This window comes from Schistocerca piceifrons, chromosome 5 (genome assembly GCF_021461385.2).
Source record: "Schistocerca piceifrons isolate TAMUIC-IGC-003096 chromosome 5, iqSchPice1.1, whole genome shotgun sequence".
Taxonomy (NCBI): domain Eukaryota; kingdom Metazoa; phylum Arthropoda; class Insecta; order Orthoptera; family Acrididae; genus Schistocerca; species Schistocerca piceifrons.
In genome coordinates this window covers 54,806,481-54,832,518 of record NC_060142.1, presented here as the reverse complement: position 1 = coordinate 54,832,518, position 26,038 = coordinate 54,806,481, and the positions used below count along the sequence as shown (strand labels likewise).

The 26,038-nt window shown below is 44.2% G+C and overlaps 1 protein-coding gene across 10 annotated transcripts in view; it reads right to left on the bottom strand.

Moving 5' to 3' along the window:
• LOC124798322 (protein rolling stone-like) overlaps positions 1 to 26,038 on the bottom strand; it is a 167,777-nt gene that overhangs the window by 42,561 nt on the left and 99,178 nt on the right. For 2 of the 10 annotated variants that reach the window (XM_047261665.1, XM_047261671.1), the window contains exon 1: positions 14,750 to 14,881. The exons of the other annotated variants lie outside the window; for them this stretch is intronic. The gene's annotated coding sequence lies outside the window, so the exon portion shown is untranslated. Of the gene's footprint in view, positions 1 to 14,749; positions 14,882 to 26,038 lie in introns of those variants that run through there. 10 annotated transcript variants of the gene reach the window in all.

The window sequence follows — 26,038 nt, the reverse complement described above, 5'->3', positions numbered from 1 at the left end:
CTATATCAAAAATGCTTATATCAGTGGATCCGTATCTTCCCTATAATGTCTACCCATTTGTCCCACTTGCGCTTACATTCTTGCCTTACTGCGCCACATGCCCGCAACAGCACCAGATGGCGTTCAACCTCTGGGCTGGCAGTGGTCATAATGTTTTGGCTCATCAATGTATGATACTCAACTAGTCGAACAACTGTGCTGATAATCTGAAATCCTGCCTTACAAATGTATTAACATGACTGTCTTTCTTAGCTTTTCACTTTCATGCTTCCACTTGGGACTTCTGCACTTTCCTCCTACTCTTCCACAGATTCTAAGCATCTTATTCCACCACAAATTAAGAAACACTTCTTGCATATTCACAAATGCTAAAAAGTTATCACCATTTCTTTCCAGTCAGCCTTCAGTAACTTTTGGAATCACACTATATTTCTTGAGAATTCTCGATATCACCGTGACAACGTTGCATTGTTGAATTTTTTTACTTTCGCGGGCTTTATTCATCCGATTTTCAAAACTTTTTTTATCTCGTCGGTACACATGTTCCTGATGTAAACTTACATTTTCAGCTGTTATGAATATTTAGTTTATTGCTGGCAGTCGAGAAGGTTATACATGTTTTCGAGTGCTCTGCGAATATTTACTTTCGAAAAATATGGACCAAAGAGTTTGCAAAAAATGTTGCTTGAGAAATGAAATAAAATGCAGCACTGCATTCGAAATGTTGACTGTGGCTTTTGGTGAATCTACTATGAGTAAGACAAGAGTGTACAAGTGGTATAAACGTTTCAAAGAGGGTCGAGGAGTCGTTTAAGATGGAAAATAGCCGAATTGCCATCAGAGAGATTGCTGATCAGGTCGGCATACCCATTGGCTCCTGCCAAGCAATTTTCTCGAATGTTTTGGTCATAAAACATGTAGCAGCAAAGTTTCTTCCGAAATTGTTGGATTCCGACCAAAGGCGACGTCGCGTAGTCATCGTTCACGACCAGCTGAATAAAGTCGACAAAGATCCAGAATTTGTAAAGAAAGTTATAACAGATGTCGAAACATGGGGATGCGCGTGTGACATCGAAACTAAGCCCCAATCGTCGCAATGGAAACTGCTTGAAGAGCCAAGGCAGAAGAAAATACGACTACTCGATCACATGTGAAGCTTCTTCTCAATGTTTTCTTCGATTACAGTAGGATAGTGGATCATGAGTTCCTGCCTTATGGTCGTGAGGTCAGTAAGGAATACTATCCGAAAGTGCATCGCCGTTTGCTTGTAGCAGACCGAAGAAAACGACCAGAATTGTGGCGGAATCGCTCGGGGAAACTGCATCACGATAATGCTCCCACTCCCACCTCAATGCTTGTTCGTGATTTTTGGCAAAAAACAAAACCGTTATGTTGCCTCGGCCACCGTATTCGCTGCACATGACCCATTGCAACTTCTTTCTATTCCCGAGCTTGAAGAGAACCATGAAATGACATCGTTTTTCCACCATTGATGGGATAAGGGCAGAATCACTGAACCCCACAACAAAAAATGTGTTCCAGAAATGCATCCAAGACTGGAATACGCGATCGCACAAGTGTGTTATATCTGAGGGCAGACAAAAGCTGATGTTGGTGAATAAATAAAGATTCTTTAGGAAAAACAAAAATTCCTCTAACTTTTTGATCACACCTTGTATGTATATAAAAAATACATAGTGAGGCATCTCGCACTGAGGTGAAATGTGATACGATACATAATTTGAATTATTTGTTTTGATGTAGAAATTTTTCTAAATACTTTTAAGTCCATACAATTCAGCCAATATTAAATGTTTCTGGATAAGTTAATTAAGGAATTTTGCAACGATTGTCATCATCTACGAAATTTTGCAAACTTTCGTTTTCATGTATCCATAGATCTAATGCAGTTACAACTACCGAATTTAAACGGTTTGAAAATACTTATTTATGCCCAATAACTGATGGAAAAATTGCACGTAAGTATACAACTGAAAAAAGTTAATAAAAGAAGAAAACCTCAAGTCTTCACAAACAATTGAATCTAGATGTAAAACCTATCCTGTACACCTCAGACACACCAAGGGCGCCCACACGATAGTTTGTAGGAGGGAGGGGGGGGGCTCGACCTTGGAATGGAGTATTTTATTCTGGAAGATAAATAGCGATGTGTAAGTACTCATAAGAAAATTCCAGTTCCGAATCTGTTTTAAAACAAATACCGACTTTTGAATTATTTTCTTGAAAGAAAACCACCTGAATACACTATATTTTTTCCTCTTCCTGAGAGCTAGTGCCCCCCCCCCCCCCCCCCGGCATGGGTGCCCTTGAGACAATGAAAAAGGTGTTGCAGTCCAGTCAGCGCTGCCAAATACCGGAAAATGACGTGCACTACGTCCTTTGACGTCGACGTGACGCGTGCTATCGCTTGGCTGTGACGTCAGCGCGATTGCTGTTCTGATTCAATATGGATTACACCGCGAATTTGACGCTCGAGAAGTTCTTGGTGTTCTCGAGACTCAGTGCCGGTTCTAGAAATCGGTCAAGGGGGGGGGGGGGGATGGAATATCGCTTAACAATAGAAGAGTTGGGGTCCTCCATCGACAAATTGGTAAAATTTGGTGTTTCTTAAAGTAGTATTTGGTAGCTGTTTTGGATTTCAGGGTAAAAACGTGTCCACAGAATGTGTGTGCCCGGGAAAATAATACGATTTGAGCCAGATGCCGGCGACTTCGAAGCCCTTGTCTGGGGTCAGCAATTTAAGTGTTGGTAGGCATACTCGGCATATTTCAGCCTTCTTGATTATTGTAATTGGTACATCCAGTGTATATTAATAAGATGCCCGTTTTAAGTTAAATGATATTTATTGGTTTAGATAGTAAGCTATTTGCCACTCTTGTTCTTTTGTTAAAATGTGTTTGGAATATATTGCAACCTAATTATAAAAAAATTATTGAATCTGTTGAATTAATATATTCACTGATTTCTGAAGTCATTTTATGCAGTGTAATATGATACTCCATGGTGGGGAGGGGGGGGGGGAGAGGGCTATAGCCCCGCCCCCCTTGCCACCGCCCCTGTCGAGACTCAATGTCTCATCTCCGAAAACGCTAGTATTTTCTACTCTCTTGGAATGGACACGTTACGTTTTTGCGCAGATCACTAACATAAAAAAAAACTGGCTCTGCACGATAACTCCGTCACACCGTAGGACGGTGATGTTCCAGTGCCCATAATAATCATCTATCTTTATGTATATAAAAGGCAATGCCCCGAATGACTGACGCATTCACTGACTCATCATTGCCCAGTCCAGACCATTAAGGATAGAAACTTGAAATTTTCGGAGGATAGTAATCTTATACTGTAGGTGGCGTTGAAGAACGAATTTTGGAAATTTAATCCCTAAGGGGTGAAATAGGGGCTGAAAGGTTTTTTGAAAATAAATCATTATTAGAGAACTACTAAAGTATTTTTCAAGATTCATCTATGAAAATTGGTTATTGACTTCTTGGTTACAAATAAAAAAAATGTGTGTTTCACTGATTTTGAAGATTCAGCGCGTGAACGAATGAAATAGGGGATTTATTAATATTCTGCGAAAATATTTCATTATGAAATCATTTTAACGCTAAATCTATCGCAGAAGAATCATTGGCCCAGTTTGCAAAAGGGGAAGATGGAGGAGGAGATAAAACCGTTAGTTGTGCGCCATCTACAAAAATCAGCCTGTTAAAAGAATTGTGAAGCCATCTAGATTGAGGTGGGCTGGACATGTGGCGCGGGTGAATGGTACGGAAATGCCAAAAAATATTTTACAAGGAAAGCCAGAGGACAGAGAGAATGTGGTCTACCAAAAACTAAATGGGAGGACGAAGTCATAGAAGACTTTCGGAAGATGGCTACAGGGATTGGGAAATGCTAGCAAGGAGCCAGGATAAATGGAAAGAGATAACTGAAGCCTCTTCATGAGTTGTTGAGCCGCAGAAGAAGAAATTTATGAAAATTTGAATTCATATTATCGATTGGATATAAAGAAATCCATGTTTTACTGTGTTTGGAAATTCAGCTCTTGCAGGGGTGAAATAGTGGATGGAAGTTTTTATGGAAAAGCTAAATCTCTGAAAATCTGTATTTGGCTGTTTTTGAAAATCCAACCTGCAAAGGGGTGCAACATGGGTAGACTGATTCGCTGTCTCATCACTGCCCAGCTCAGCCTGCTAAGGACAGGAACTTGAAATTTGGAGAGCGTGTTCATCTTATATTGTAGGTATCTTTTAAGAAGGGATTACTCTAAACCCAATCCTAAGAGAGCGAAACAGGAGATGAAAGACTTTTTGAAAATGTGTCGTTATTAAGGCAATTTCGAAGCAGGACCTGCGAAAATTGGTATTTGGTTTCTCAGTCAGAAATAAAAAAATACGTGTTTCACCTTTTTTGGAAATTCAACCCTTAAGATGGTAAAATAAAGAGCGAAAGCTTTTTCTGAAAACAAATCATTATTAAGAACTACTAGGGCATTTTAAAGCTACGTCTATGAAAACTGGTATTTGGCTTCATGGTTAGAAATAAAAAAAATACGTGTTTTTGGAAATTCAAAATTTAAAATGGTGAAATAGGGGATGAATGTTTTTAGAAAATACTTTGTTACATTGAAAAAATTTTGAAGGCTAAACCTATGAAAACTGGTGTTTCACATCTCGATCAGGTATCAAGAAATATGACAGGGGATGGAAGTTTCTATGGAAACATCACCTCAAGAACGCAAATGGCATGATTAATAGAAACCTTGTACTCCCGCTACCAGAACTGCTTCTTTGGTCAGAAATACATTTTGAAAAGACCATGCGTCTGTGGCCTTAATTGACGAGAAAAGTGAAGAAGGTGTAATTTGTGAACAACATAAACAATTCGATTAAAGAAAAACAAATAAAAAATCTTTGAAAACAATACAGTTTACGCGAGCGAATGCAACACGGTTGACGAGTCTTTACCGTTAAGCAGCGAATGTTCGTGTAGCGACTGTTAGTGTTGGCTGACATCGAAATAAGCAGAGCGATGCAACAGACTGGACTGCAGATACATCCTGTTTCAAAAACATTTGCTGTAGAACCGGTGCCCCTAAGGTATACTTGTAAGCTGCTAGTACCAATATATCATTTAGTAGTAAACATTCTAACTGAACACTGAACATCATCTTAATTTGTGCAGAAGTGTTGGTGTTGTAATAAGCGCACGAGACCCGAAAAACAGTAGATACAGGCGTCCAGGCAGAGGGTGAGTTCCTTGACTTCCGGAAAGCTTAGATGTAGTTCCGCCTAATGAACAAAATACGAGCGTACGGAATAACGGGTCCTCTGTGTTATAGAACTGAAGAGTTTCCAGCAAAGAGAACACAGCCTGCTATTTTGTGTGTGTGTTAGGGCTTACGGGCGAGGTCATCAGCGCCCTGACGCACATTTAAAGAAACGAATGTGAACAAATTTAGTAAAATGGAAGCATACACGCAAAGAAAGCGGGAAAAGATGAAAAGTGCTGTGTAAGAAAATAAAACGTAAGGAAAACGAGAAATGAGCGTCAAGGATGCCACAGGAAATTGTCACTGGCTGGCCATTTACGTAAAATATGGGCGAGCCAATCATCCTGTGAACAAATTAAGACTCTCTCCCTAAAATCTTGGTAAAAACATTGGACAAGTCTTTAAACTTTAACCACATTCGTTTGAGTATTTCCCAAAAAAAAGATGGCAGATCCGCCAGCAAGTCAGCCGCGGCCCGCTGGTCAGAAAATAAAACGCAATCCAATAAAACGTGGCACACAGTGACCTGGACGCCACAAGTACCACACATTGGAGGGTCCTCTCGCTGGAGCACGAAGCCATGCGTCATAGAGCTGTGGCCTATTCGAAGCCGAGTGAGGGAACCTCGTCCCGTCTACGGGGCTGGAAAAAAGTGCACCACACACGCGTTGTGGGCTAGACTTAACGAAGCTTATTGTCAGGCATTTCCAGCCACTCATCCTCCCACGGAGGCATGACTCGTGAGCTCAATAGCGAGGTGAGTGCGTACAGGGGGATGGCACACTGAAATACTTGCGGATGGAGACACACCTCCTTGGCTGCGAGATCTGCCCTTTCGTTCCCAGCAATGCCGACGTGCCCTGGAACCCAGCAGAAAGCCACCTCCTTCCCCAGTCGTTGTAGTTGGAGGAGGGCATCCTGGATGTTCTGGACTATTTTATCTGCTGGATACAAATGTTGCAATGAGTGAAGGGCACTTATTCGATCGGAACAGACAAGAAATTTAGGGCGGGAAGAGCATTTCATCTGCTCCAGTGCCCGCAAGATTGCAGACAATTCTGCATCAAAGACAGTAAATGCTTGAGGCAGTCGGACCTTGAAGACACGATCTGGAAAAACAACAGAGCAACCAACAGAATCCTCCTGTTTCGACCCATCCGTAAAAACAGCTACATAGTCGTGGTGCTCAGATAAAATGCTGCATTAAAAACGGTGGCAGGAGTGCAATCTCTCTTGTACCACACCAAATCTAAAATCTCTCTCTGGGCCTCTCCAGTAACCAGGGTGGCACACGGTTAAAACCCTGGATTTGGGGCTGTACGGGCATCACACTGAGGGACTCCAGCACACGTTGCGCACGGATCCCTAACAGCGTCGTGGCTCGTGGATGGTTGGAAAAAAGGCGCTCCAGAGGCGGACGAGCAACAATATGGCGAGCAGGCGAGATTGGAGCTGCAAGAAACTTACAAGCCTGGCACACCAACAGGAGCTGCTGCCGAATGGTAAGTGGCGGTTCTCCCACCTCAGAGGCTGGGTATGGGACTAGTCCGATAAGCACCCATGGCCAGTCGAATCTCCATATGGTGGACAGAGTCAAGGATCCGCAAATAAGAGGGCCTCGCTGACCCATACACCGTGCACCCGTAGTCCAGCCGTGAACGCACAAAAGCCCAATAAAACAGGAGGACACGCGCCCTGTCCCTGTCCGCTCCTCAAGACCCGTGGCTGAGGCTCTTGAGGATGTTGAGTGCCTTCAGGGTTCTGGCTTTCAGGTTTCGCATGTGTGACAACCATGACAATCTGGAGTCAAAACTGAGGCCCAGAAACTGCACTGTCTCCTAAATGTAGGACAGTGTCCCCTATATGCAAGGCAGGCAAATTAAAAGGACGACGAGAACGATTAAAATGAACACACACACACTTATCGGCAGAAAACTGAAAACCCGTCTTTGCAGCCCACTCTTCTAACCGCTGCACTGTTGCAACTGACGGCTCCCCGTTGCAACACTGGAGGAGAAACAGAAAGTAGAAAAGTCGTCCACAAATAAGGAGCACTGTACTGGGCTCCTTACCATAGATATTATACTGTTGATGGCTATGGCAAAAAGGGTAACACTTTAAACATTGCCCTGGGGGACACCATTCTCCTACTCAAATCGGTCAGACAGAGTGCGATCAGCTCGGGTCCGAAAAAACCTCTGAGACGGGAAAGACCGAATGAAAATGGGGAGATGGCCACGGAAGCCCCATTGATGCAGTTGTGCGAGCATACTGTGTCTGCAAGTAGTATCGTACGCCTTACTGATATCAAAGAATATGCCGATACAGTGTTGCTGATGGGGGAAAGCCTGCTGAAAAGCCACGTACAGAGGGGCCAGGTTGTCGACCGTGGACCGATACTTAAGGAATCCACACTGAGAGCGGCAAAGGAGTTGTCTGGTCTCTAAAAGCCAGACCAGACAATGGTTAGCCATCCATTCCAGGGTCTTTCTTACACAGCTCGTCAAGGCGATACTCCAATAACTACTGGGACATGTGCGGACCTTTAATGATTTGAAGAGAGGGATGAGAATTGCCTCCCACCACGAGTTGGGGAAGACACCTGTCTGCCATATCAGATTAAAACATTCGAGGAGGATTTCTTCTGACGCCGCTGGCAGATGTCTAAGCATGCACTACCGGATGTGGTCGTGACCAGGTGCAGTGTCAGAAGTCTCAGTCAGTGCCGATTCGAGCTCCCACATCGAGAAAAGAGAGTCTTAGGCCTCAGAAGTGTTCCACCTGAAGTCCAACTTTTCCCTCTCGACAGTCGCACGGTAGCGACGAAAAGCTGGATCCCAGATTGCATCCGCCAGCGTCTGAGCAATGTTTCTAGGTGTTAAATGATAATTAATTGAAACCCTCAGCTGTCAACACCTGTTGATACACCTCAATGGGGACAGCTGAAAATGTGTGCCCCCACCGGGACTCGAACCCGTGATCTCCTGCGTACATGGCAGATGCTCTGTCCATCTGAGCCACCGAGAACACAGATAAACACTGCCACTGCAGGGACTTATCCTTTGCACGCTTCCTGTGAGACCCACATTCCCCGCTGTCCACAATCTACGTACGTAATCTACCTAATAGATATTTGCCCATCCACTCATTACTCACGCACACTAGGGTGACGATTCCCGTAAGAGTACGGGCAACTTGTGCGCATTCACACAGACGAAGGGCAATGGCTGGGTAGCCATATACATATATATATATATATATATATATATATATATATATATATATATATATATATATATATATATAGTAACTGTTCTTGAAAGAACAGATACCATTGATGACCGTGAAGCTTCTCTAGAATAAATGATAATTAATCGAAACCCTCAACTGCCAACAGGTGTTGTTGATATGCCTCGATGGGGACAGCTGAAAATGTGTGCTCTGAGCGGGACTCGAACCCGGGATCTCCTGCTTGCATGGCAGACGCTCTATTCATCTGAGCCACCGAGGACACAGATGTTGCCCAAACTCTTACGGGAATCGTCACTTTAGTGTGCGCGAGTAATGAGTGGATGGGCAAATATCTAGTAGGAACATTACGTATGTACATTGTGGACAGTTGTGAATGTGGGTCTTACGGGAAGCGTGCAAGGGACAAGTCCCTGCAGTCGCGCTATTCATCTGTGTCCCCAGTGGCTCAGATGGACAGAGCGTCTGCTATGTAAGCAGGAGATCCCGGGTTCGAGTCGCGGTCGGGGCACACACTTTCAGCTGTCCCCATCGAGTTATATCAACAACACCTGTCGGAATCTGAGGGTTTCAATTAATTATCATTTATTCTAGAGAAGCTGCACGGTCATCAATGGTATCTGTTCTCTCGATAACAATTGCTATCTTCATACATATATATTTCTAGGTGTTGTTTGCAGGCACCCCTGGTTCTACACTGTAACTATCGGTAAACGGTTGTGTTTACCAGAAATCCTCCGGATGGCTTCCCATATTTTTGAGGAACAAGTGGTACAATTGATGGAATTCAGGAACTCATGCCATGGCCGCCTTTTGCTCACTTTAATGACACGGCGAGCCTTGGCTCTCGCGATTCGAAAGGTTGAGAGATTGTCCGCTGTCGGGCGGCGTTTAAACCGTAGAAGAGCCGCACCCCTGTCCCGCATGGTTAAATGGCTGACAGTGCTGCAACATAAAAATTCTTCGGTCATTGGAAGCTGTTACTTCCATGAAATATCTAGGAGTATGTGAAACTACCATACAAAATTCGTCGCAGGTAAGGCAGATACCAGACAGATTCATTGGAAAAATCCTTAAGAAATGTAGTCCATCAACAAAGGAAAGAGCTTACAAAACACTCGTTTGACCAATGTTTGAATATTGTTCGTCAGCCTGGGATCTAGACCAGGTAGGTTTGGTAGAAAAAATAGAGAAGGTCCAAAGAAAAGCAAGAGGTGATCCAAAAAAAAACCAGCAAGTTTCGTTACAAGGCTGATTAAGTTAAGCGCGAAAGTGTCACAGAGATGCTCACCCAACTCCAGCGGCAGACTCTGCAAGAGAAGCGTTCTGCATCATGGTGTGGCGTGCTGTTAAATTTCCGGGAGCGTACGTTTTTAGGAGAGTCAATCACTATATTGCTTCCTCCTACATCTCGCGAAAAGACTATGAAGATGAAAATCGAGAGACTCGAAGCCAAGCTAGGAAGCGTTCTTCCCCCAAACCATCTGGAACTGGAAGATAAGTGAGAAGCGACATTGGTATGAAAATTACTCTCCGCCACACACCGTACGGAAAACTGGATCGAAAACTGACTGTGCTTAGCACCTCAACCCGAGGATCGGTGGATCCGCTCATACTTTCTCCCTTTTTGCAGACAGACTCTTGATGTTCTCGTATTTCCTGCCAGCTTCAGTCCTATCCCTGAGTTACCGCCACGGCCGTACTGTTAGTGTTTTTACCACCAACATTCCTTCTGTCAGAGTAACGATGAGCGTGAATGGTTGAGTATGTAGCTAACCACGTTGCTTCACCTGATTGTCTCTCTTCGTGAAAGAGTGTTTGTCCACAGAATCTCCAGTCCCACCCTCATCCACAGTTCATACGGTTAGTTCATAGTCCTGCCAGTGGTAATGATTATTAACACAAGTTCTGAATATCTTGCACTACAAACTTGTTCCACAGTCACTCTACCATTTGAGTCCATTGTAGTACAACTACTTTTTTGAGATGGCTGTGTGCTTTCTTGAAGAGTAAAAATATCATCTACTAAAATACAGTCGAATTTTCCATCAAGGCGTTAACTTCAAATGGTTCAAATGGCTATGAGCACTATGGGACTTAACATCCAAGGTCATCAGTCTCCTAGAACTTAGAACTACTTAAACCTAACCAACCTAAGGACATCACACACATCCATGCCCAAGGCAGGATTCGAACCTGTGACCATTGCAGTCGCATGGTTCCAGACTGAAGTGCCTAGAGCCTAGGCTATGATGTCACGATCGACGAAGCTTTCCAGTCCGGATACATTCGGTACGCCTGCCCCTCCACGTACAATAGCGACTGTTAACCATCCGTTGCCATGGGTAAAGGAATCATTTATGTCGATGCTGAAGTTCAGTCTGCAACCACAGAAGACTGCGGGTCCATCCAATAGAGAATGTGCAGCGACAGATTTGATAGTATTCTTTTTCTTGTCAGCGGCAGATGTTGTCATTTCAACGTCTTCAATTGTTTTATATATTGTCTGTCGTGCAAGACAGACAATATATAAAACATACTATCAAATCTGTCGCTGCACATTCTCTATTGGATGGACCCGCAGTCTTCTGTGGTTGCAGACTGAACTTCAGCATTGACATAAATGATTCCTTTACCCATGGCAACGGATGGTTAACAGTCGCTATTGTACGTGGAGGGACAGGCGTACCGAATGTATCCGGACTGGAAAGCTTCGTCGATCGTGACATCAGCCGCGCATTAACTTCAGTAATTGCCAAAGCCGACAACAATGTTAGGAATACATCAACATCGAGAAACAGCGTATGCATCCCTGCTTTAACGTGGCGGTACACTGCATGTTGGACATTCTTTGACACAAAGTATTTAGAAAGTGCAACAACATTGATAGGTATTTGAGAGCATTATCCATATCAGAAGAATTATGTGCCACATAGATGTCCATGAGTAGTAAAACATTATGTTGTTAGAACCAATCTTCGAAACGATGGAAGCTTTACTTTTACAACAGAACGCATCTGTTAAGTGAGCCTGACTCTCGATAACTGATTGCGAAATTCACATTGTGCACAGTGGGTGAATAAACACACTGGCGTGCAAAATCTAAATCCAGAAGTAACTTTCTGTGCTGGCGTAATCTGTCGCCAGCACACCGGTTGGCAAAGATGCTGTGTGAAGATCGACAGTAGGTGCTAGATCAGGCACGCCTACCACGAGGGAGGCCAGAGACAGACTCGCAAGCAACAGTCCGCCAACGCCCTCTTGACAGCAAGTATTTGGGCCGCTGCCGCTGACCGCAGGGCTTCACTAAAGGCTTGGCCAGACAGAATCCGGCCTGCCGCTGAGACGGACGGCACAGCGGGAGGCCGGGCCAGTCAGCGGCCAGGGACGTCACACAGGCAACAGGTGGCCAGCTGGCCGCAGTGACTCTTCATGCGTCAGCTGTTAGACTGACACTGTGGCAAGGGCCAAACCCCATTATTAAGCTTGCATGCGTAGCGCGATTGTCTTGGCGTTAGGCGATTTGGAAGCTTCACGCGGGACACGTTATCTTTGTGCAAGTTCTTTTCTTTTTTTTTGTTTTGTTTATTTTGTTAAGTGCAGAAATGAAAAGCTCGCACTAGCAATACGAAATGGCACCAAGAAGAGGAGATGTTGGGTGCACGACATTAATAGCAAGTGAGAAAGCTTAGGAGAATACCATCGTCTGTGTATTGATCTGGAGTCTTACGAAGATAGGTTCTTCAAATATTTTCGTATGTCGCGAGAATGTTTCGAGGAACTGCATCGCCTGATAAAAAGGTAGCACCGAGAAGTGCACAACGAACTGGAGAAAGCCAATTGATACAAGGCACAGACTAGCCATTTGTTTGTGATAAGTTTTACCATTTGTGGCCTCTTTGTGCTTCAAACAGAAGTCACATAATTTATTCCATTTCAGTTTTGCTGTTGCATATGAAAGGTTCGGCGGAAGAAAGCGCTATCCCACAACGTAGTTACGAGTGGAGTGATAAATTTATCTGCAGTGTTTACGAATACAGCAAACGATAGTAACATCTAGTTCCGTATGTCCCACTAGAGAGAACTTTCTACTTAATAGGTTGTTTTGTTTCATTGTATCCATAACATTGTCATTGAATTTAAACAAACATATCTTTGCTTGTTAACTTATCAATTCGTTCTATCGGCACAATTTATTTTAATCTTTTCCAGATACTTGACTACAGGCGACAGTCACCAGACCATAGCTTTTTCTTTTCGGTTAGGACTTTCAACAGTCTCAGAAATTGTGAAACAAGTGTGCCAGGGAATATGGACTGTTCTACAACCGAAGTATTTACCTACTCCTACAACAGAGATGTGGAAGAAGGATTTCTAGAACTTTGGGGGTTTCCGAACTGCCTTGGAAGCATAGACGGAAAGCATATCAGGTTAAAATGCCCAAAGGATAGTGGATCCCCGTTCTTCTGTTACAAACAATTCTTTTTCGCTCCTTCTCCTGGCGATCGTTGATCCACACGAGGTGCATTCAAGTTCTAAGGCCTCCGATTTTTTTTCTAATTAACTACTCACCCGAAATCGATGAAACTGGCGTTACTTCTCGACGTAATTGCCCTGCAGACGTACACATTTTTCACAACGCTGACGCCATGATTCCATGGCAGCGGCGAAGGCTTCTTTAGCAGTCTGTTTTGACCACTGGAAAATCGCTGAGGCAATAGCAGCATGGCTGGTGAATGTGCGGCCACGGAGAGTGTCTTTCATTGTTGGAAAAAGCCAAAAGTCACTAAGAGCCAGGTCAGGTGAGTAGGGAGCATGAGGAATCACTTCAAAGTTGTTATCACGAAGAAACTGTTGCGCCGGCCGCAGTGGCCATGCGGTTCTGGCGCTGCAGTCCGGAGCCACGAGGCTGCTATGGTCGCAGGTTCGAATCCTGCCTCGGGCATGGGTGTGTGTGATGTCCTTAGGTTAGTTAGGTTTAAGTAGTTCTACGTTCTAGGGGACTTATGACCTAAGATGTTGAGTCCCATAGTGCTCAGAGCCATTTTTTTTTAAACTGTTGCGTAATGTTAGCTCGATGTGCGGGTGCGTTGTCTTGGTGAAACAGCACACACGCAGCCCTTCGCGGACGTTTTTTTTGCAGTGGAGGAAGGAATTTGTTCTTCAAAACATTTTCGTAGGATACACCTGTCACTGTAGTGCCCTTTGGAATGCAATGGGTAAGGATTACGCTCTCACTGTCCCAGAACATGGACACCATCATTTTTTCAGCACTGGCGGTTACCCGAAATTTTTTTGGTGGCAGTGAATCTGTGTGCTTCCATTGAGCAGACTGGCGCTTTGTTTCTGGATTCAAAAATTCCATCCACATCTCATCCATTGTCACAACCGACGAAAAGAAAGTCCCATTCATGCCGTCATTGCGCGTCAACATTGCTTGGCAACATGCCACATGGGCAGCCATATGGTCTCCTGTCAGCATTCGTGGCACCCACCTGGATGACACTTTTCACATTTTCAGGTCGTCATGCAGCATTGTATGCACAGAACCCACAGAAATGCCAACTCTGGAGGCGATCTGTTCAACAGTCATTCGGCGATCCCCCAAAACAAATCTCTCCACTTTCTCGATCGTGTCGTCAGACCGGTTTGTGTGAGCCCGAGGTTGTTTCGGTTTGTTGTCACACGATGTTCTGCCATCATTAAACTGTCACACCCACGAACGCACTTTCGACACATCCATAACTCCATCACCACATGTCTCCTTCAACTGTCGATGAATTTCAATTGGTTTCACACCTTGCAAATTCAGAAAATGAATGATTGCACGCTGTTCAAGTAAGGAAAATGTCGCCATTTTAAGTATTTAAAACAGTTCTCATTCTCGTCGCTGGCGGTAAAATTCCATCTGCCGTACGGTGCTGCCATCTCTGGGACATATTGACAATGAACGCGGCCTCATTTTAAAACAATGTGCATGTTTGTATTTCTTTCCAGTCCGGAGAAAAAAAATCGGAGGCCTTAGAACTTGAATGCACCTCGTACTACGAGTTTACAGTAGTTGATATTGGAAATTATGGACGTACAGTGACAACACTATTTCTGAGAATTCAGCTTTCTATCAAGAGTATAGCGAGGGCAAAAGTATTCTACCTCCATATCAGGATCGCGTGTATCATACAAAAAGTTGTATTGTCTCACCTTTCTGTGTCCACGATGCGTGCACTACGAGCTGCAAGACAGAAACCGCCTCACGCCGCTGCTTGCAGTGTGACCACAGAGCAGTTGAGTGCGCCAACAGAGCAGCCGCTCTGCGACAACCCGGCGGCGGCCGGTGCGTCAGAGCCGCACTCTGTGTGAACGCCGCCGTACGGTTACGAGCGATTCAACAGTGCGGCCTGCCGGCTGCGGTTCAAGGCCACAGGCCGGACGGCCAGGCCGCATTCTGTCTGGCCAGGCCTTTCTCACACTCTAGTTTGGCTTCTGTCATTCATTCATTGCAGTGCAGGCTCTGTTCACGTCTCAGGCTACGGCAGTACATAGCATCAGATGATAGCAAGGTTACGGATAGTGTCTGCAAGAGGAGTATTGCTGATGAGCTTGTACCACAACCCGTGGACTCTATTTCAGTTAAGTAAATGTTTGTAGTGCAAGTAAACAATCGTATTAATTCACGTGGGCATTTGTGTTGTAGAAAGAGGATATCAGCCACCCATAACAACCTCCTCTCCCTTGCTCCCTACAGTGCAAGACTCTTACAATGGCAATGAGACGTTAAAGTAACCTCTGGCGTGCCACAGGGGAGTGTTATGGGACCATTGCTTTTCACAATATATATAAATGACATAGTAGATAGTGTCGGAAGTTCCATGCGGCTTTTCGCGGATGATGCTGTAGTATACAGAGAAGTTGCAGCATTAGAAAATTGCAGCGAAATGCAGGAAAATTTGCAGCGGATAGGCACTTGGTGCAGGGAGTGGCAACTGTCCCTTAACATAGACAAATGTTATGTATTGCGAATACATAGAAAGAAGGATCCTTTATTGTATGATTATATGATAGCGGAACAAACACTGGTAGCAGTTACTTCTGTAAAATATCTGGGAGTATGCGTGCGGAACGATTTGAAGTGGAATGATCATATAAAATTAATTGTTGGTAAGGCGGGTACCAGGTTGAGATTCATTGGGAGAGTGCTTAGAAAATGTAGTCCATCAACAAAGGAGGTGGCTTACAAAACACTCGTTCGACCTATACTTGAGTATTGCTCATCAGTATGGGATCCGTACCAGATCGGGTTGACGGAGGAGGTAGAGAAGATCCAAAGAAGAGCGGCGCGAAATTCGTCATAGGGTTATTTGGTAACCGTGACAGCGTTACGGAGATGTTTAATAAACTCAAGTGGCAGACTGCAAGAGAGGCGCTCTGCATCGCGGTGTAGCTTACTCGCCAGGTTTCGAGAGGGTGCGTTTCTGGATGAGGTATCGAATATATTGCTTCCCCCTACTTATACCTCCCGAGGAGATCACGAGTGTAAAATTAGAGAGATTAGAGCGCGCACGGAGGCTTTCAGACAGTCGTTCTTCCCGCGAACCATACGCGACTGGAACAGGAAAGGGAGGTAATGACAGTGGCACGTAAAGTGCCCTCCGCCACACACCTTTGGGTGGCTTGCGGAGTATAAATGTAGATGTAGATGTACACTTTCGCTTGTTGCTTCACTTCCACCTAACACAGCTTGATGAAACTTGGACCATACATAAAAAGAACTGTACAATATAGTGCAGATGGTAACTGGAGGAAGTACCTAATGAGATGTACTGGAATGACACTTTTATTTAAAGATAATCACACTAAAGTCACCATGATTTATGGCAGTTCTCTGGACATTACAAAAGGCGGGACATGGTTCTCAATAGCGTGTATGATCACCACGGATGGTAATACATGCCCTGAAACGTGCTCCCATGCTGCCCACAGGGTAGGCAAGCAGTTCCTCTGGTAGGGCATTCGATTCCCCCACCGGGGCAGTTGACAATAGCTGCACGGTTGTTGTCGCATGTGGACGTCCTGCAGCACATCTGCCCAACGCATCCCACACGTTCTCCATGGGGTTTAAGTCAGGGGGTCGGGCAAGCCAGTCCATTCAAGGAATATCATCTCGTGCCACGAGCCTCTCCATCTGCGCTGTTCGTTGAGGTCACGCCTTGTCATCCATGAAAAGGGAACACCATTGACAATGTGTTACCAGCTCTCGCCACATAACATGGACGTTTTGGTTGCCAGGGTGTTATGTTGTGGGGGGCATAATTTTGCGTGCGTGTACTGGTCTCTCAATTTTTGGGCACGGGACACTCACTCGTCAACGTAATCGTGACACTGCCCTCCTTCCCAATGTGCGTGTATTCAGGCGTGCACTCGGCCCTGACTTCTTTTTGTGGATGAACATCTGCGAACGCATCGAACAACGCAGGTGGTGTGCAGTTGGAACAAGACGGTCGTGTGAAACCCAGCTCGCGCTATTCGTCCACGAGACTCAGAGGGCCATAGACACGGGTTCTCAGGTAGATGCCGTGTTTCTTGACTTCCGCAAGGGGTTCGATACAATTCCCCACAGTCGTTCGATGAAGAAAGTAAGAGCATACGGACTATCAGACCAATTGTGTGATTGGATTGAAGAGTTTCTAGATAACAGAACGCAGCATGTCATTCTCAATGGAGAGAAGTCTTCCGAAGTAAGAGTGATTTCAGGTGTGCCGCAGGGGAGTGTCGTAGGACCGTTGCTATTCGCAATATACATAAATGACCTTGTGGATGACATCGGAAGTTCACTGAGGCTTTTTGCGGATGATGCTGTGGTATATCGAGAGGTTGTAACAATGGAAAATTGTACTGAAATGCAGGAGGATCTGCAGCGAATTGACGCATGGTGCAGGGAATGGCAATTGAATCTCAATGTAGACAAGTGTAATGTGCTGCGAATACATAGAAAGAAAGATCCCTTATCATTTAGCAACAATATACCAGGTCAGCAACTGGAAGCAGTTAATTCCATGAATTATCTGGGAGTACGCATTAGGAGTGATTTAAAATGGAATGGTCATATAAAGTTGATCGTCGGTAAAGCAGATGCCAGACAGATTCATTGGAAGAATCCTAAGGAAATGCAATCCGATAACAAAGGAAGCAGGTTACAGTACGCTTGTTCGCCCACTGCTTGAATGTCCATTATAATTATCCGGGCTGTTATGCTGTGGTCGGTTGATGAATTCTGTGTCGATTCCCAACGTTTCGTCTCCGACTGCGGGAGACATCTTCAAGGGGGTCCGTAGCTCGATGGAAGGTCCAACACACCCACTGGCTCGCTACTGACAGTCAGAATTCATCAACCGACCACGGCATAACAGCCCGGATAATTATAATGGACATGATATTTCCGGCCGTGAAAGTCTACATTTTAGTATCACTGCTTGAATACTGCTCAGCAGCGTGGGATCCGTACCAGATAGGGTTAATAGAAGAGATAGAGAAGATGCAACGGAGAGCAGCGCGCTTCGTTACAGGAGCATTTAGTAATCGCGAATGGGTTACGGAGATGATAGATAAACTCTAGTGGAGGACTCTGCAGGAGAGACGCTCATTAGCTCGGTACGGGCTTTTGTTGAAGTTTCGAGAACATACCTTCACCGAGGAGTCAAGCAGTATATTGCTCCCTCCTACGTGTATCTCGCGAAGGAACCATGAGGATAAAATCAGAGAGATTAGAGCCCACACAGAGGCATACCGACAATCCTTCTTTCCACGAACAATACGAGACTGGAATAGAAGGGAGAACCGATACACGTACTCAAAGTACCCTCCGCCACACATCGTCAGGTGGCTTGCGGAGTATGGATGTAGATGTAGAGGATTTTCGGTGAATAGATTGGCATGGCCGCTCCCCCCGACTTAAAACCCATCGAGTGCGTTTGGGGTGTGCTGGAGAAACGTATTACAGCGCGTCCGCATGTACCGCTGGCCATCCATCCGTGGTCAACGACGTTAGCGGAGTGATGGAACCCGTACCACAAGGACTCCCCACTAACCTTGTAGCCAGCAAGGGAGCACATCGCAGAACACGCACTGCCGTCCGTGGTGATCGTATCTCCTATTAAGAACCGTGTCTCGCCTTATGTATTATTCAGGGGATCAGCATAAATCGCGATGGCTTCATTGTAATTACTGTCTTTAAAGGAAGTGTCATTTCTGTTCGTCTCATTGTGTATTTCTTTAAGTTACCTACTGTACTATACTGCAGCAGTTCTTCCTACATATGGTCCTAGTTTCATCGAGCTGTCCTACTAGGCAGTGACACATCACGCGAAAGTTACTTTCGTCCTTGAAGGTTTACATACCAGAGTAATATTAGGGCAAGCACTGTTAGGGTTTCCCGTCGACGATGGAGTCAGGGTCTTACCACAAGCTAGAAACGGAACAGGATGGGAAACGAAATCGGACGTTTCCATTTCAAAGGTAACATCTCGACATTCATCTTAATCGAATTTTGGGGAAGCACAGAACATCTACATCTACATACACGTGGAGTTGTTACTATTCAGCGAAACATAGCCATGAGCACTTGCTCAGTAGTAGAGATTTGTTTCACATAATCGCAGATGAACTGCTCGTAGCTCTTACGGTAAGTATTTTAGAGCCCATGTTTGCTGGCCATTTTTGCTTCGAATGGTCGTTCCTGTCAACCCTAAATACTGACCATTGCCTCTGGGACATCCTGTATAGCCAATCAGTTTTACTGAGCACAATATAAGGTAATCAGTTTTGCATTGTACACTATGTGTGTAAAGTACAAAGAAACCGAGCTATAGCGTAAAATATTGCATCGCGTGTAAACTTCACCATTATAAACCCAAAGAAGCTAAGAACATCCTTCCAAAACTTAAGCTATAGCTTTTGTCACGTAAATAACATACCGAGGTGCGATACATAACGAATTAGCAACTAAGAAACAGATACGTTCTTTTAACTCTTACCTTGATTGGTCATCTCAGTCAGTGCATACCTTGCTACAACAACTGTATCTTACGACGATCAACGACACATGTACTAACTTTTTTTTCTCTTTCGACTCTGCGCTTGCAGCTACTCAACAATATCTTGTGCTGCTAACAATAATGTTCCAAGGAACTACAAGCTGAAGTCACGCGTTGCCCTTCCAACAGGTGTGCTCCCAGTGAGTTAAGTAGAAAGTATCGCGAAATTACCTGTATCACGAAAAATACCTTCCTTTAACTTATGTGAGAAAACACTTCGTATGATCGTAACTTGGTTAGAAGTGAACGACGCGGTGCAGCGTCCAACGCTGTTTGGAAATCTTGGAAATCGGAATCTAAATTTTCATCTGCATTTATTGCTTGTAAGATATCGTGTACGAAAAAAGCAAGCTGTTTTTAAACAACGGTAGCTTTTTCCTGGATCCGTGGCGAATCTTCGAGAGACGTTCGTTTTCCATCAGGAACGTCACAATACGGGGTGTTTCAAAACGAATGACTTGAGTTCAAAACTCCACATTTATTGATAAAAACATACTACCAACATGGGATTAATTAGAAAATACTCACAAAATCTTAACTTTTTAGGTATGATTTTACAAATTCTCTATATGTCCACCACCAACAGCACGAACAACATCTTCGCTATAGCTAAATTCGTCATAAACTTTACACAACGTATCTACTTTTACATAAATTACGGCGGCTGTAATTCTGCTCATTTCTTTTATGTCACGAGGTTAAGGGATGATGCACACACTTTCTTTCGCATATCCCCACAAGAAATAATCGCATGGGGTCACGTCTGGCGATCTTGAAGGCCAAAACCGCAGAACAGTGTCTCGGGGACCCATGCGTCCTATCCAACACTGAGTTGTCTTCAAATGCTGCAGATTTGGCTTTTTCCCCAACTTCTGGAGGACTCCGACGACTTCATTTTCCAACAGGACGGAGCTCCACTGCACTGGCCCAACAGCGTACGACAGTTTCTCAACGAATCTCTGCCCCAACGCTCGATAGGATACACGGGACCCCGAGACAGCCAGTCTCCTGCGTCCTTCGCGCCCGAGATCACCACACATGACCCCATGCGATTTTTTCTTGTGCGACTATGTGAAGGAAAGTGTGTTCATCTCCCCTTCACCTCGTGACATAGAAGAACTGAAGAACAGAATAAGAGCCGCCATAACTTCAGTGAAAGCAGATACATTGTGTAAAGTTTATGACGAATTTAGCTACCGTCCCGATGTTGCTATGCTGCTGCTGGTGGACATAAAGAGAATTTGTAATTGTATTAAGATATTGTGGTATTTTGCAATTTATGTCATGTTTGTAGTATGTTTTTATCAATAAATATGGAGGTTTGAAATCAGACCATTCTTTTTGAATCACACTGTATTTTATCTTAGAACGTACTCTGTCATTCTCCAAGAGACGGACGTCAGCGAGATTGGTCTTTAATCTTTTACACTTTTTGTAAATACGAGTGATATACGAAACTTCCTGGCGGATTAAAACTGTGTGCCGGACCGAGACTCGAACTCGGGACCTTTGCCTTTCGCGGACCAATGCTCTAACCATCTGAGGTACCCAAGCACGACTCAGGCCCCGTCCCCACAGCTTTACTTCTGCCAGTACCTCGCCTCCTACGTTCCAAACTTTACAGAAGCTCTCCTGCGAACGTTGCAGGACTATTACTCCTGAAAGAAAGGATATTGCTGAGACATGGCTTAGCCACAGCCTGGGGGATGTTTCCAGAATGAGATTTTCACTCTTGCAAAGGTCCCGAGTTCGAGTCTCGGTCCGGCACACAGTTTTAATCTGCCAGGAAGTTTCATATCAGCGCACACTCCGATGTAGAGTGAAAATCTCATTCTGGAAACGAGTGATATACATTCGCTTCCAGTTAAGTGTGGCGATTCGCTGCTCAAGATATTCTCGATAAACGCGAACTAGAAAAGGAGTTTATTCCACAGCGAATTATTTTAATGTAAAATCCAACTGGATGGTCAGGAGGAGATCTGAACTTAGCTTTCCCCACACACGGTGAGCCCAGTGACTTAATCGCCACGCCACCTGTCTCGGAGATGACAGTAAGAGAGCCGAAGTGTGGTTTCAAGACAAGCTTAGCTAGAAATAGATGACCGAAGTTACTATGACGTTCCTTTGTGTTTCTTTTCATACCACTTATCTGGATTTATTTATCAGACCGCAGAGGACATATTCACAAAATAGAGCGGAGCATGTGCAGAGTTCGTATGACACCTGCACCGACTAGCCAGAACTTAAGGATTTGCGAGAGCTGTGGGTACGCACATTAAATTGGGATTAATATGTAGTGTGTCCACCCTTCGCCTTTATGATGGCCTCAGCTCTGCTGGGTACATGTTCAAAGAGATGTAAATGTCTATGGAGGAATAGCAGCCCATTCTTCCACAAGTGCCGAAAACTGAGAAGATACTGATGTTAGACGCTGGGGTCTGGAGCAAAATGAACGTTTAAGTCATCACAAAGGTGTTCCATTGGGTCCAGTTCGGGACTCTGCAGGCTAGTCCATTTCAGGAACGTTATTGTCCACAAATCATTGCGTTACATACGCTGCTTTATGACAGGGTGTATTGTCATGCTGATAAAAACAACCATAGTCTCCGAACTGTTCTTCTACCGTGCACAGAACACAATGCTGTAAAATGTGTTCACATCCATTTGCTTTTAGCGCTTTCTTAAATGTAACAAGAGAACCACTCCCTTACCACAACAGAACGCACCCATACCGTAACACCAACTCAGCCGCTCTTCACTGCTGGCACTACACATGGTGACTTTTTCCGGGCATTCGCCAAATCCAACCCTTCCTTCGAACTGACGTAGGGTGTAGCATGATTCATCACTCCAAACCACTCGTTTCCAGTCACCCACTATCCAGTGACGTCGCTCTTCGCACCACCTCAACCGTCGCTTAAGCCGTCGGCACACGGACCGTGCTGTCGAGCGTTAACGTTGAGCGTGCCAAGTTCAACGCGCTGGTAAACGCTCAGGGCCGGCCGGTGTGACCGTGCGGTTCTAAGCGCTTCAGTTTGGAACCGCGTGACCGCTACGGTCGCAGGTTCGAATCCTGCCTCGGGCATGGATGTGTGTGATGTCCTTAGGTTAGTTAGGTTTAAGTAGTTCTAAGTTCTAGGGGACTGATGACCTCAGAAGTTAAGTCCCATAGTGCTCAGAGCCATTTTTTGAACGCTCAGGAACGATGTTACTTGTGCATACGGTACGTGGGCCTCAACGTGGTATACGCGATGGCAACGCACTCCAGCGGCAGTTGAGGGATGTTTCTAGTTTGTAAATCACACTGTTTACTCAACGGGCGCACCTAAAATTCCCATGCTACCTCTATTAAAACGCGCATTTACTCCATCGTCCACGACAAGGAAAGTACCATGTCCAGTCAATAAGGACACAGGCTTATAAAAGTTCCATTACAAACAGTGCATTAGAAATTTGGAATACTTCTCCACATAAGATAAACATTATTTCATCATTTCTACATTTTAGTAAAACCCCAAGATCAGTCTTCCTTGATCACTGTTCCCACCCAGTAGCAGAATCTTTGCAACATGTGAATTACGAAGCGTAAAAGAAAAAGGAGCAAAATATCTTTATAGAAGTAGCGCAAGCTGTCCTGTAGATTAAGCCAATCAAAGTCACCCCTAAAAAAAGGTGAACTTATATTTACATAACATCAAATATTATAGTATATATTTATATTAATCTAATATTAAGGTGTCCACTCTCGTGGTCTCGCGGTAGCGTTCTCGCTTCTCGAGCACGGGGTCCCGGGTTCGATTCCCGGCGTGGTCAGGGATTTTTCCTGCCTCGAGATGACTGGGTCGTCTTCATCATCATCATTCATCCCCATTACGGTCGGAGGAAAGCAACGGCAAACCACCTCCATTAGGACCTTGCCTAGTAAGGCGGTGCGGGTCTCCTGCATCGCTCCCCCTTTTTTTTTTTTTTACGACCACTCTCCGCAGCGTTCGGCGGTCCCCGTCGGTCCAGTTCATGAAGCCTGCTGTCTTAGCATAGCTTTGATTGTCTCTTCGCGTTTCCGCATCGCAATCACATCATCAACAGTCAACAAGGACAGCTTTAGAAGGTTTGAAATGTCGCTGAAGGGTTTGCTACTCAGATGACATCCAATAACTAATCGACGTTGGAAGTCACTGATCTCTGCTCACCAAGTCTGCTGTTACTGATTCTCTACCGACAACACAATACTCCCCCGTCTTCTCTTCTACTGGTGGATCCGACTCCTGTGACATCTAGTTTTCATATCCGCATTACATAGTGGTATCCGGATACTTTGGATCAGACACAGTAAAATGGGAGATAGGTGTTAGTCTGCGCTACCCTTTGCTAACCTCTGTACCCTATCTATATCTGACACGTGGCCGGGAATTGAAAGTCATTATTTTAATTAAATTATGGACTGGAAAAAATCGACACTTATTACGTATTTTAGCTCCAAACTCCTTAGTTTGACACGAAAATCGACATCATCTTTTTCTGTTTCACCTGAGTCATCTCTATAAACAGCTTGCGAAGCAGTGTGAGATTGGTGACTGTAGAAATCTCCTGATTTTACAGATTTGGACCGAAGTTCGCCTTCCAATTTTGAGGAAACTTTCGTTGCTTAATAAAACATCTTTTTCCACAATATTACTAGCATTGATGTAATAAATATAGTTTGAACATTAACTGAGTGCTTCTTAAACGCTTAGTAAGACATGATGATAGGATCCAAAACGAATTACTCTCTTGAGATTCTATAGCAATTTGCAATTTCTCACTATTTGGTTTTCGGCTTCTTTGACCATAATCAGCTGGTGACTGATTGTAGCAACCGCAGGTAAAGCAGCTTGAGGCAGATAGATATGTTAGGTGATGCAGAAGACACGTAATTTAATATTACCGAGTTCATGTTTCCTTGAGTTCACACAAAAAAGGAACTGTAAATTTTAATACTGATTGTACCTTCTCAACTGTTAAGTTTAGTTTATCGGTATGGTTGCGCACCTAACATACTCAAAAGCGCCGCAAATAAAACGGGATTTTCCGTGTTCATACCTGACGTTCTGTTGGTGATAAAAGGGGAGTGTCAGGTGTTTTGAATACCCTTGGACTAGGGACCATTTATATACTCAGCAGAAGGATCATCTTAGTGTCACCATCGTACAGTACACGGTCAAAGTATGAATGTTACACACTTCTCTTTCTTAGGCAAATGAAGCAAATTGGTTCGTTCTTTTTGCGCTTGTCTACGATGAGTTTAATGGTACTTATGGACGCACCATGGGCGGTTCCTCAGAAAACTCCACAAAAAGGTTTATTCTGGATTTTCGCCGTCATCAGCGGACCAAAACCCAGACGAGAATTCCAAGACGGCAATGCACAGCAAACGCAAATTTTCTTTTTACAACATATTCGTAAGAACCCGATCTCAAACTGTCTTGAACATTTTCTTGATAGCTTCATTTGTTTCCAAGATACAGAGGTTCAAAGTTACCCTACTCCTACACGTAAAATTCTGTTTGTGGCGAAATCTAAATAATAAATAACAGATTGCTCAGATTTTAAGACTGTATTCTCTAGGCGTTTATCTAGAAGAGCCATCTCACCGTATTCAAAAATATTTATTCGTTTTTGGGAAACACCCCAAAAAGTTACTTTTTAGGTACCAAAAACCAGACGCTGATTCCGAGACAGCTGTGCACAGCAAATGGTTGTCATTTTTACGAAGTATTCATAAGATCCCGATCTCGAACAACCTTGAAAATTTTCTTCATATCTTTATTCGTTCACGAGATACAGAAGTTCAAAGTTGCCGTACTTGTACAGGTAATATACGGACGTAAAATCCTGTGTGAGATGAAAACTTAGTGTATAAAGTGACGCAGCACAGAGAAATATACTGTAAAGTGTCTCCGATCTCATGTGGAAACCGTGTGTTGTGGTACAGAAGCACATGCAATACTTTTTTAAGTGTAAAATTAGTTTTGCGTTATTTCGATTTCACATAAGTAAACTATCTAAATTTTACTAACCAATACATTTCATTCTATATGAGTTACATGTCTGCTGCAAAAGGGAACTAGCGGAAAAATGCACCTATGGGAGTACAAAAAATGCGAATATTTTCTGTTCATTTAAAAAGACTATCTGAAAAGTGGGATAACCAGCTGCCTCATTCTAGCTTCCTCAGCACCTTTAAAAATTTTGCCAAATATTTTGGCATGGAACATATTCGAGCATCTTTTGTGCTGAACGAGAAACAGATAATGGCAGTGGAAAAGTAAGAAATACTGCAAGGTAGTAGACAGTGGTTGTGTCACAGAAAGAGGTAAGGAGACAATGGCAGTGTGAGAGAAAAGTGGGATACAATGGTAGT